This window comes from Gossypium arboreum, chromosome 4, assembly GCF_025698485.1.
Source record: "Gossypium arboreum isolate Shixiya-1 chromosome 4, ASM2569848v2, whole genome shotgun sequence".
In the NCBI taxonomy this organism is placed as follows: domain Eukaryota; kingdom Viridiplantae; phylum Streptophyta; class Magnoliopsida; order Malvales; family Malvaceae; genus Gossypium; species Gossypium arboreum.
Genome location: NC_069073.1, coordinates 62,517,764 through 62,532,034, shown reverse-complemented (window position 1 = coordinate 62,532,034; position 14,271 = coordinate 62,517,764).

The following is a 14,271-nucleotide window of genomic DNA, read 5'->3' as shown; positions in this document are numbered from 1 at the left end:
TTCACATGGGTTTATGACTTGTGTAACTTTGAAAAATTGTTTAAGTTTCAAAAAATTTTGTATGAGCTCGGTTTAGTCCCTACCCCTTTCTAATGCATGTTTAGGGTCTCGATGACCCATACAAGGGACTCTAATGTAATGTTTGATTATGATTGTGGATGATGTTTATGAATTGTTTGTAAAATATTCTGATTTGTCTGGTAACGCCTTTAACCTTAGTCCAACGACGGATACGGGTTAGGGGTGCTACATTAATGGTTAGCTTAGGCACTTCAATAGTCTTGTAAAGGATTCAATCGAATAGGAGCAGCCCTTGGAGTGTGAAAACTAATAGCCGAATGGCCTTGTTGTGAAAGGAACCTCTAGCCGATTGGAACAAATGTGAAAACACTTGTGGCTGTTGACATACACGATAGGGCAGCTTGGGAAGAGAAAACATCATCTCACTTTTGGCTCTTGCAATGACTAATAGTTGCTTGGGAAATGGAAACCATCAACACACCTTTTTAATTTTTGTCCATCCATGTATCTACAAACAATTAAATTTAGCTAAGTCAATCTTAAGGACAAATTAAATTCGACAGCTAGGACAACTTAAATTCAACTAAGACAAATTAACTCCAACTTGTAATTAATTTGTCTTAAGCTAAGACACATTAAAACTTTAATTAAAATGTCCAGATTATGACACATTTAAACACATTAAAATTTTGACATAATTATTAATTTAACTAAATAAACTAACTTAGCTAAAACCCAATAATATTTATTTCAGCAAAATAATACGCAAGCTAAAACGAGCTCAATGAGCTAGGAATGAGCTAGATGAGCTTGAAAAAGGTTGCAAGGCATGCTTGGCTTGCTTGTCCACGAGCGTTCGATAAGGCCCGCAACAGTTTCACCCTAAACTCGACCTGTAAGAGTATGCCCAAAGATCAATCATGAGATGGTTGTAATAACATACTTGATTTACCATGTTTATTAATATAAGGCGTTGCCATTATTATTTCAGTTTCTTTTCTGTGTGTATAAATAAACTGTTTTATAATAATGTCTTGAGAATAATATGATTATTCTTAAAAGGTCCTTAGTCAAGTATTATTGTTGACTAGGACAACAATAATGCATTAATACTAACATGTAGTTGATTGATGATAAAGAGTTGTCATTGATATGGAGTGTCAGAATCAATCAATGAATATGTGTGCTAGAGAACAACATATTGGACTGACCCGCTATGAGTATGTTTCTTGGATTATTATGTAATTGTCACAACATTACTCATAATGATTAATATGTATATGATCCTCAGACTTGAGATCATCATTATCCCAACATCGTGAGTTGTATATTTTGATATAGTTTGACTAAAAACATTATTTCAATTTCTTGTTTAGACAAAATTGGTTTTGAGATAATTATTAAGAATAATTGTTGTTCCTTTTATCTCAATAATGTTTTCTATGGTTCGGCACAATTGATTAATGGCCTCTATATTTTAGATCAAATGAATCCCATTTACAACATAAATACTAAAACATCTAAAATAAATGACTCAAATCAAACTTATCTTTGGCATTGTCGTTTGGGCCACATAAGTGAGAAACACATTTCCAAACTCCATAAAGATGGTCTCTTGGATTCATTTGTTTTTGAACATTTTGAAGTATGTAAATCTTGCTTATTGGTAAAAATGACTAAATCTCCTTTTACTGGTAAAAGTGAACGAGCTAGTGATTTATTGGGCTTAATACATTCTGATTAAGTCTGAGGCCCTTGAAAAGTTCAAGGAATTCAAAAATGAAGTACAAAATCAACTAGGCAAAACTATCAAGACACTTTGATCTGATCGAGGTGGAGAGTATTTGAGCTTAGAGTTTGATGATCTTTTGAAGGAATGTGGAATTGTCTCACAACTTACTCCTCCTGGTACTCCTCAATGGAATAGAGTTTCTAAGAGAAGAGATCAAACTCTGTTAGACATGGTTCAATCCATGATGAGTCTTACTGATCTACCGACTTCTTTTTGGGGACATGCACTTGAAACAATTTCTTTCACACTAAATCGTGTTCCATGTAACACCCCGAACCCGAGACCATCGCCGGTGTCAGACACGAGGGGTTAACAAGCCAAGTTCACTTGTTTTGCCCACCAATTTGGCATTTCCAGTCAGGCTGGAAGACTGCGTCACCGTCGCCTTAAAAATCATATCTCGAGTTTCAAAACTCGGAAACTGGTTTCGTAAATTTTCCCTGAGTTTAGACTCATATATCCATCCATGGATTTATTTCTAGAATTTTTGGTCGGGCCAATTGGTACAGTTTATTAGTTAAAGTCACCCATGTTACAGGGATCGACTGCTCTGACCTTCTCTCGGTATAACTTGAATATCTCTCTGTACAGGGCTTTAATGCTGGTGTCGTTTGTTTCTAATGAAACTAGACTCAAAATGGAATCTGTACATATAAGGTATGTCTCCTAATTCTTTCTGGATAATTTATAGTGAATTTTTAAAGTTGCGACAGGGGACCCAGAAACCGTTCTGGCCCTGTTTCACAATAGCTTCAATATCTCTTAACATGTAACTCCTATGATCATTTCGCTTCTTCCATATGAAAATAGACTCATTAAGGTTCATTTACAAAGCTTATTAACTATTTAATACCATTCCTACAATTTTTGGTGATTTTTCACATTCACGTCACTGCAGCTGGCAGCATCTGTTTTAAGGTAGGTCTTATCTATTTTTTTGTAGTCTCCATCAACCAACTAGTCTTGCCATACATAGGTTCACATATGATCATTTTAACCATACCAATGGCTGATCATGTGACCAACACTCCCATTTCCGATCCATAATCACATCATGACACCATATATATACATTCAAACCACAAATAGTCTAAGTTCATGCTTCCTTTTACGAGCCATTTTAGCATGGCAGTATACATATACATCGCCACATTTTTAAACCAACAAGGGTAGTCCTATACATGCCATTTCAAAGTTCAACCAAAATTTATACCAAAATAGAGGCGTGGATAGTGTGGATGACTTCGACTTTATTGATCCCGAATCCGTTTGCTATCGAGCGAAATCTATAAAAAGAGAGCCAAAGCAATGGGGTAAGCATTTTATGCTTAGTAAGTCTCAAGGAATATAATCAGCTTTAATTAAAGCAATACATTCACATAACCAAATGCATCATTTCATTAATGCACATTCACATAATCGTACTTACTTCACCATCCCAACACTTATGTTCATACACAAATAACGGCTTCATTAAGGCCGATAACTCGCTCCATCATAGGAGCGGATATTCATATCTCTTACTCCTAGTGCGCAAAGCACACACCGCACTTACCTTGTCATTGGGAAATTTCACAAGTGCATTAGCTGAAATTTTCCAGCAAGCTTATAATTTTCAAATCACATACCTTCGAGTTTAACCGGACGTCGCTACTCGTTCAATCGCCTTCGGGACATAGCCCGATTATGGTAACCCGCACCAAGGCCTACGGGACTTAACCCGGATATCACGATTTGCACAAATGCCTTCGGGTCTTAGCCCGGATTTAACAACTTGCACGAATGCCTTGGTCTTAGCCGGATATAGCTACTAGCACAATTGCCTTGGTCTTAACCGGATATAATTTTCAGCATAATTGTCTTGGGGCTTAGCCAGGATATCATTCAATTTCTCATGCACACATACATCAATAATCATTGGACATACATATTTCATTTTCCTTACTAAGGCTCAAACACAATTATAATCATTAGCATATTCGCCTTGGGACTTAGCCTGTGGAATTCAAATACTCATACACACATAATCAATAATCATACACATCCATATTTCATCTCACATAATTCAAGTAAGGTCACTTCTTGAGGACTTACCTCGGATGTTGTCGAGCGGCTTTTACGGCTATTCGATCACTTTTTCCTTCCCTTGTCCAATTGTGGACCTCTTAGCTCTTGAGCTAATTCAAACAAATTCAATTTATTAAAACCTCATTGTGCTAGCTTATGGCGAATATGACAAGGAATTTAAATGGTCATATGGCCACTCTTTAGCTTGAATACACAATGGTCATGCACATTTTATACTACATCAAGCAATTCAATACAATTTATTTGAGCATCAAGGAAATGCTAAGGCCTTCAATAGGCTACCCAAGGCGAATATTCATGTACATGTTGAGGCCAATTATGCACTTAATACCTCACAAAAACAGCATGCATTTTACTAGTTAATGCTTTGCATATTGTGGCTCAAAACTTATAATATAGCATCAAGCACTTATATGTGTGCTAGGCCGATTTGTGCTTGCAATTTCACAATTATTCTTCAACATCTTCTTCTTTAAACAAACTTATTCATCACTTCCTTCATAACCAAAACATCATGTGCAAACATATATATACATATATGAGCATGGCCGAATATGACAATCATGCTCCTTTTCAACTTCAATCATGATAAAACAAAAAGAAAGCTCAAAATCTTACTCAAGAGTAGACAATCCATCATTGCATGCATCATCATCAAGCTTCACACTTAGCATGCAATGGCTTTATCACCATAACAACTTTGGCCAAATACCATTCCCATGGCTTAACAAAGATTTGAGCCATGGCTAACATGCACATCAAGTTAGCAACCAAAACATGCATGAAACTCCTAACACAACCTCATACATACCTTAATCTTGATGCAAACTTAGCCAAATCTCCTTCTAGATCTCTTCCAAACCAAGCATGAAGCAAAAATCCTCCTTCTTCCTTAGTTTTGGCTCAAAGAAAGGATGAACAAAATTTTTTCTTTCCTTCTCTACAACTCACGGCAATGGGGGGATTACCACACTCACACACATTTTTTTTCATTTTTTATCACCCATACACCTTTGTTTATTATTTCACCCTAATGCACCAACAAAACATGTTTCATGACATGTTTAGCCCATCCTCCTTGTCATGGCCGGCCACCACCTATAAAGGGGAATTTGACATGCAAGTCCATTATTTTGCATGCATGCTTTAATTAGTCATCACACATTTCCTATCATACTTTCAAAGTTCATTACTAAGTCCTTTCTTGTGGAATTCACCCTTATAACACTAAATCAATCATCATAAAATGTCATACATGAGCACACATATTATAGGCATCAAAATAAATTTTAATTATTTTTATGCCTCGGTTTTGTGGTCCCGAGACCACCTTCCGACTAGGGTCAATTTTGGGTGTCACAACTCTCCCCACTTAAGAAATTTTCGTCCCGAAAATCTTACCGTAAATAGGTTTGGATATCGCTCTTTCATAGAGTTCTCGGTCTCCCAAGTAGCTTCTTCTATCCCGTGCTTGAGCCATAACACTTTTACTAGCGGAACCCGCTTGTTTCATAACTCTTTCACTTCTCGTGATAGGATACGAATCGGTTCTTCCTCATAACTCATATTAGCTTGAATTTCAATTTCGATGGACTAATCACGTGCGATGGATCGGATCTATAGCGTCGAAGCATCAAACGTGAAAGACATCGTGAACCTTTTCGAGTTCGGGGCAAAATCAAACGATATGCCACTGGATCGACTCGCTTCGGATATCTCGTATGGCCCAATGAACCTCGGGCTCAACTTGCCCTTACGACCGAATCGAGTATCTTTTTCCAAGGCGATACCTTGAGAAACACTTTATCACCCACGATACTCGATATCCTTACGCCAGAGGCGCCGCACGACTTACGATGATCGGAGGCTATCTTGAGACTTTCACGGATTACTTTCACTTTCATTCAGCATCTCTAATCAAATCCACCGAAAATCTTGCTTTCACCAAGCTCGGTCCAAAACAATGGTGTACGGCATTTACTAATCGTACAAGGCCTCGTAGGGTGCCATCTTAATACTTGATTGAAAGTTGTTGTTGTAAGCGAATTCAATCAACGGCAAATACCGTTCCCATGAACCACTAAACTCGAGGACGCAACATCTTAACATATCCTCAAGTATCTGAATTATCCGCCGGATTGACCATCGGTTTGGGGTGAAAGGCGGTCTTTGAAATGCAACTTGGTACCCAAAGCCTCTTGCAATTTCTTTCAAAATCGCGATGTAATCTTGGGTCTCTATCCGACCACGATAGAAATAGGCACCCCATGCAATCGAATAATTTGGGAGACGTATAATTACGCCAATTTATCGAGCGAAAAAATCTGTATGACAGGATAAAATGAGCGAGACTTGGTCATCTATCAACAATGACCCAAATCGCATCTTTCTTACTTGCCGATTAACCGGTAATCCGGATATAAAATCCATTGTCACTCGATCCCATTTCTATTCGTATCATGATTGGTCAAGTAATCCCGATGGCACTTGATGTTCGCTTTCACTTGTTGACATATCGAGACACCTTGAAACAAATTGAAATGTCTCATTTCATACAGGCCACCAAAATTGGCGTTTGGTCATTGTACATTTTAGTACTACCGGGTGGATTGACATTCGACTCATCGTGAGCCTTGCTCAAAATCATCGAAACAAGTTCAATTCCTTGGAATACATAATCGACCCTTGAACGTCAAGCGGTCATTGTCGTCAATCGAAATTCGATTCTTCATCCAAAACACATTCGCTCGCTTAGCGACCAATTCAGCGTCGACCTTCGAGATTCAAGTATTTGATGAATCAATAACGGTTTGACCTCTAATTCGACTACTAGCACCTCCTGGGTGAAACGGATAAATGAGCATCCATCGCTCTTAAAGCGAGCGGTGCCTTGCGACTTAAAGCATCGGCCACCACGTTGGCCTTTCCGGGTGATAATCAATGATGAGTTCATAGTCTTTCAACAACTCAAGCCAACGTCTTTGTCGCGAGTTTAAATCTTTACGAGTCATCAAATATTTTAGACTCTTGTGGTCCGAATAAATATGACACCTTTCTCCAAACAAGTAATGCCGCCATATCTTCAAGGCGAACACTATGGTCGCTAGTTCAAGGTCATGGGTCGGATAGTTTCTCTCATGCGGCTTTAGTTGTCTCGACGCGTAAGCCACAACTCGACCTTCTTGCATCAACACACAACCTAACCCAAGCAAGGATGCGTCATCTTTGTATATGACAAACTCTTTACCAAACTCCTTTGTACTAGCTTTGGGGCCTCGGTTAAACAAGTTTTTAGTCGATCGAAACTTTCTTGACAGCGTTCGACCACTCGAACTCAACATCTTTTGGAGTAGTTTAGTCATCGGCGCGACTATCATCGAAAAACCTTTCACAAATCGTCGATAGTATCCGGCAAGCCCCAAAAGCTCCTAACCGGTAACATTCCTTGGAGGTTTCAATTGACTATGGCGAAATTTTGTTCAGTCCACCACGACACCGATCACGGACACCACGCGCCCCAAAAAAGCTAACCTCTTTCACCAAAGTTCACATTTACCAAACTTTGCGATAATCGCTTATCTCGTAAGATTTGCAACACTAGCCTCGGTGTTCAAGATGTTCGATTTCATCTCTTGAATTGACCTAAATGTCATCGATAAATACAACTACGAACCGATCCAAGTATGGCCTGAAAATTCTATTCATTAAATCCATAAACACCGCAGGGCATTAGTGAGCCCAAACGACATCACCAAGAATTCGTAGTGACCGTACCTCATTCTAAAAGCGGTTTTGGGTATGTCCGATTCTCGGACCCTCAACCGATAGTACCCGACCTTAAATCTATCTTTGAAAACACCAAGGCTCCCTTTAATTGATCAAACAAATCGTCAATTCGTGGCAACAGATATTTATTCTTTATCGTCACTTTATTGAGTTGACGATAGTCGATGCAAAACCTCATGCTTTCGTCCTTCTTTTCACAAACAATCGGTGCGCCCATGGAGAAAAACTCGGTCGAGCGAAACCTCTATCCGTCAATTCTTGCAATTGGACCTTCAATTCCTTTAACTCGTTAATGCCATACGATACGGAGCTATCGAAATTGGAGTGGTACCGGTACCAATTCGATGCCAAATTCTACTTCCGAACGGTGGTAAGCAAGCAATTCTTGGAAAACATCCGGTATTCACAAACCATGGGCACAGATTCGGGTTTCTTTTACGATTCCTTGTCATCGAAACACGACGCAAGGTACGCTTCACACCCTTTTCTTACATATTTCGGGCCAACATCACGATATTACGGTGGCAACTCCTTTAAGTCCGTAGACTCAACCCGTATTATCTTGTTATTCGCGCTCCTCAAATCGATAGTCTTGCTCTTGCAATTTACAACCGCATCGTGCATGGTCAACCAATCCGGACCAAGAATAACGTCGATCTCATCGAGCGGCAAAAGCATCAAGTCCGTGGGAAAACAAGAACCTCGGAACACTAGGGGACTTTTCTTGCACACTTTGTTGACAAGCACGTAATGACCCAAGGGGTTTGATACCCGAATTACAAACTCGATGAGACTCAATAGGCAAGTCTTCTTTGGATGCTAAGGTTTCACATATATATGAATGAGTAGAACCGGGGTCAATCAAAGCAATCACATTTGTATTGAAAAGAGTGAAAGTACCGGTAATGACATCCGGAGAGGCAAGATCCTCGCGTGCGGCGTATGGCATAAGTCCTCGCAGAGCACGAGCCTCGGATCGATGGTAGCATCTCTAGATCCTCTCGACCGCCACGACGTTGCCCATATTTCTAGGTGGCCTACCTCGAGCGGCGGTAGCACCGGGTTTCCACTCGACTCACATTCTGCTCAAGCATCCTCGGGCAATCCTTCATAAAGTGGTCACCGTTCCACACTTATAACAGAGCGATCACGAAACCAACAGCTCCCGAATGCCATTTGCCACAATGTGGACACTCCGCCCTCTCTCGCGATCATTTCCACCATCAGCGATCGAAGTGACTCGTGTGGTCACGGGGGGTTGATCGCGTCCTCGTCTAGAAAAGCCCAAACGCCTCTAGACCGGCTCACATCATCTCGAAATCTCTTGATGCTTGTTGAAGAGACTTTCCGGCGACCTCTTCGAATTCTCCGGTTCCCACATCAACTTTTTGTTTCTCCTTTCTAAGCTCTTGGCTTTACAAGCTCGCTCAACAAGTACTACGAACTCTCGTATCTCGAGAATGCCAACGAACATCCTTATATCATCATTCAGCCCATCCTCAAGCGTTTACATAATAGCTTCGGACGAAATGCATTCTCGCGTCTGGCTAAGCCTCACAAACTTTCGTTCGTAGTCAGTAGCGGACATAGAACCTTGCTTAAGATCAAGAAATTCCCTTCGCTTTTGGTCGATGAATCTCGACTAATATACTTTTTTGAACTTCGGTTTGAAAGAATTCCCAAGTCACTTGCTCTCTAGGCACCACAAGTCGAGTACTCCACCAATAGTAGGCGGACTCACGTAGCAAGGAGATGGTACACTTTAAGCACTCATCGGGTGTACAGGATAGCTCATCGAGCACCGGATAGTGTTATCAACCAAAATTCAGCTCGCTCGGCATCATCATCATCCGTAGCCTTAAATTCAGTGGCCCCATGTTTTGAATCCTATCGATTCGGGGCTTACTTGACCTTATTTGGTCATCACCGGAGGTATTGTGGGTGTGGGGTTGCATTTGTCGGGAATGGAGGTTGTGGAACAGTACCGTGTTAGTTCGAATGTATTGATTAAACCATTCGTTCATCACACTATAAAAGGCTTGCCTAGCCTCATCATTCGGATTGCTGGCCATAGGTTGAGAGTCCGCCGCATTGTCCCTTGCGCGAGCAAGCGCCACACTCTCACACCATCAGCTATCGCTTCGGTTGGGATCGGGATCCATTCTAATAACAAACACAAAGTCAAATTGTCGAAATCACCACACTATCGATTCATCATTTAATGGCATGTATAGCTAGACCCCAAACACATCACGGTAGTCCTAGAATCAACTAAACCGTGGCTCTGATACCAATAAAATTGTAACATCCCGAACCCGAGACCATCGCCGATGTGTGGAACACGAGGGTTAACAAGCCAAGTTCACTTGTTTTGCCCACCAATTTGGCATTTCCAGTCAGGCTGGAAGACTGCGTCACCGTCGCCTTAAAAATCATATCTCGAGTTTCAAAACTCGGAAACTGGTTTCGTAAATTTTCCCTGAGTTTAGACTCATATATCCATCCATGGATTTATTTCTAGAATTTTTGGTCGGGCCAATTGGTACAGTTTATTAGTTAAAGTCACCCATGTTACAGGGATCGACTGCTCTGACCTTCTCTCGGTATAACTTGAATATCTCTCTGTACAGGGCTTTAATTCTGGTGTTGTTTGTTTCTAATGAAACTAGACTCAAAATGGAATCTGTACATATAAGGTATGTCTCCTAATTCTTTCTGGATAATTTATAGTGAATTTTTAAAGTTGCGAAAGGGGACCCAGAAACCGTTCTGGCCCTGTTTCACAATAGCTTCAATATCTCTTAACATGTAACTCCTATGATCATTTCGCTTCTTCCATATGAAAATAGACTCATTAAGGTTCATTTACAAAGCTTATTAACTATTTAATACCATTCCTACAATTTTTGGTGATTTTTCACATTCACGTCACTGCAGCTGGCAGCATCTGTTTTAAGGTAGGTCTTATCTATTTTTTTGTAGTCTCCATCAACCAACTAGTCTTGCCATACATAGGTTCACATATGATCATTTTAACCATACCAATGGCTGATCATGTGACCAACACTCCCATTTCCGATCCATAATCACATCATGACACCATATATATACATTCAAACCACAAATAGTCTAAGTTCATGCTTCCTTTTACGAGCCATTTTCGCATGGCCGTATACATATACATCGCCACATTTTTAAACCAACAAGGGGTAGTCCTATACATGCCATTTCAAAGTTCAACCAAAATTTATACCAAAATAGAGGCGTGGATAGTGTGGATGACTTCGACTTTATTGATCCCGAATCCGTTTGCTATCGGCGAAATCTATAAAACAGAGAGCCAAAGCAATGGGGTAAGCATTTTTATGCTTAGTAAGTCTCAAGGAATATAATCAGCTTTAATTAAAGCAATACATTCACATAACCAAATGCATCATTTCATTAATGCACATTCACATAATCGTACTTACTTCACCATCCCAACACTTATGTTCATACACAAATAACGGCTTCATTAAGGCCGATAACTCGCTCCATCATAGGAGCGGATATTCATATGCTCTTACTCCTAGCGCCAAAGCACACACCGCACTTACCTTGTCATTGGGAAATTTCACAAGTGCATTAGCTGAAATTTTCCAGCAAGCTTATAATTTTCAAATCACATACCTTGGAGTTTAACCGGACGTCGCTACTCGTTCAATCGCCTTGGGACATAGCCCGATTATGGTAACCCGCACCAAGGCCTCACGGGACTTAACCCGGATATCACGATTTGCACAAATGCCTTGGTCTTAGCCCGGATTTAACAACTTGCACGAATGCCTTGGGTCTTAGCCCGGATATAGCTACTAGCACAATTGCCTTGGTCTTAACCGGATATAATTTTCAGCATAATTGTCTTGGGGCTTAGCCGGATATCATTCAATTTCTCATGCACACATACATCAATAATCATTGGACATACATATTTCATTTTCCTTACTAAGGCTCAAACACAATTATAATCATTAGCATATTCGCCGGGACTTAGCCGGGTGGAATTCAAATACTCATACACACATAATCAATAATCATACACATCCATATTTCATCTCACATAATTCAAGTAAGGTCACTTCTTGAGGACTTACCTCGGATGTTGTCGAACGGCTTTTACGGCTATTCGATCACTTTTTCCTTCCCCTTGTCCAATTGTGGACCTCTTAGCTCTTGAGCTAATTCAAACAAATTCAATTTATTAAAACCTCATTGTGCTAGCTTATGGCCGAATATGACAAGGAATTTAAATGGTCATATGGCCACTCTTTAGCTTGAATACACAATGGTCATGCACATTTTATACTACATCAAGCAATTCAATACAATTTATTTGAGCATCAAGGAAATGCTAAGGCCTTCAATAGGCTACCCAAGGCCGAATATTCATGTACATGTTGAGGCCAATTATGCACTTAATACCTCACAAAAACAGCATGCATTTTACTAGTTAATGCTTTGCATATTGTGGCTCAAAACTTATAATATAGCATCAAGCACTTATATGTGTGCTAGGCCGATTTGTGCTTGCAATTTCACAATTATTCTTCAACATCTTCTTCTTTAAACAAACTTATTCATCACTTCCTTCATAACCAAAACATCATGTGCAAACATATATATACATATATGAGCATGGCCGAATATGACAATCATGCTCCTTTTCAACTTCAATCATGATAAAACAAAAAGAAAGCTCAAAATCTTACTCAAGAGTAGACAATCCATCATTGCATGCATCATCATCAAGCTTCACACTTAGCATGCAATGGCTTTATCACCATAACAACTTTGGCCAAATACCATTCCCATGGCTTAACAAAGATTTGAGCCATGGCTAACATGCACATCAAGTTAGCAACCAAAACATGCATGAAACTCCTAACACAACCTCATACATACCTTAATCTTGATGCAAACTTAGCCAAATCTCCTTCTAGATCTCTTCCAAACCAAGCATGAAGCAAAAATCCTCCTTCTTCCTTAGTTTTGGCTCAAAGAAAGGATGAACAAAATTTTTTCTTTCCTTCTCTACAACTCACGGCAATGGGGGATTACCACACTCACACACATTTTTTTTCATTTTTTATCACCCATACACCTTTGTTTATTATTTCACCCTAATGCACCAACAAAACATGTTTCATGACATGTTTAGCCCATCCTCCTTGTCATGGCCGCCACCACCTATAAAGGGGGAATTTGACATGCAAGTCCATTATTTTGCATGCATGCTTTAATTAGTCATCACACATTTCCTATCATACTTTCAAAGTTCATTACTAAGTCCTTTCTTGTGGAATTCACCCTTATAACACTAAATCAATCATCATAAAATGTCATACATGAGCACACACATATTATAGGCATCAAAATAAATTTTTAATTATTTTTTATGCCTCGGTTTTGTGGTCCCGAGACCACCTTCCGACTAGGGTCAATTTTGGGCTGTCACATTCCATCTAAATCGGTTCAAAAGACGCCATATGAGATGTGGACTGGGAAACGTCCCAATATGTCTTTTATGAAAACTTGGGGTTCCGAAGCTTATGTTAAACGTCAGACGTCTACTAAGCTTGAACCTAAATCTGAAAGGTGTATTTTTGTGGGGTATCTGAAAGAAACCAAAGGATATTATTTCTTTAATCCCACTGAGAACAAAATGTTTGTTGCTCGGACTGGTGTCTTCCTAGAGAAAGAATTTGTTTCTAGAAAAGGAAGTGGGAGAAAGATTGAACTTGAAGAAATTCGAGAATCACAAGATACCACTGAACCAGAGATAGAACAATAGCAAATTCCACAAGAAATTGAGGAACAAGTAACTGCTGTAGAAACACAACCACCGCGCAGATCTTTAAGAGAATGCCATACACCTGAGAGATATGGATTTCTCATTATAATGCATGGTGACGTTCTTCTTATAGATCAAGATGAGCCTAGAACTTATCAAGAAGTGGTGACAGGCCCAGACTTTGAGAAATGGCTTGAGGCTATGAGATTTGAGATGGATTCCATGTATGAAAACCAAGTATGGACTTTGATTGACCCACCCGAAGGGGTTAAACCCATAGGGTGCAAATGGGTTTTCAAAAAGAAAATCGACATGGATTGTAATGTACAAACATACAAGAGGCGATTAGTCACTAAAGGTTTTTGACAAATTCATGGTGTTGACTATGATGAAACTTTTCTCCTGTAGCTATGTTTAAATCCATCAGGATTTTGCTCGCCATAGCTGCATTTCATGATTATGAAATTTGGCAGATGGATGTCAAAATAGCTTTCCTTATTGGGAAACTTGAAGAGGATGTGTACATGACATAACCTAAAGGTTTTTTTCAATCCAAAGGATGCTAGAAAGATATGTAAGCTACAAAGATCCATTTATGGATTAAAGCAAGCTTCTCGAAGTTGGAATCTTCGTTTTAACGATGCAATCAAAGAGTTTGGTTTTATCAAAAATGAAAATGAGCCATGTGTTTACAAGATAGTTAGTGGGAGCACTATCACATTCTTGGTACTGTATGTGGATGACATACTTATCA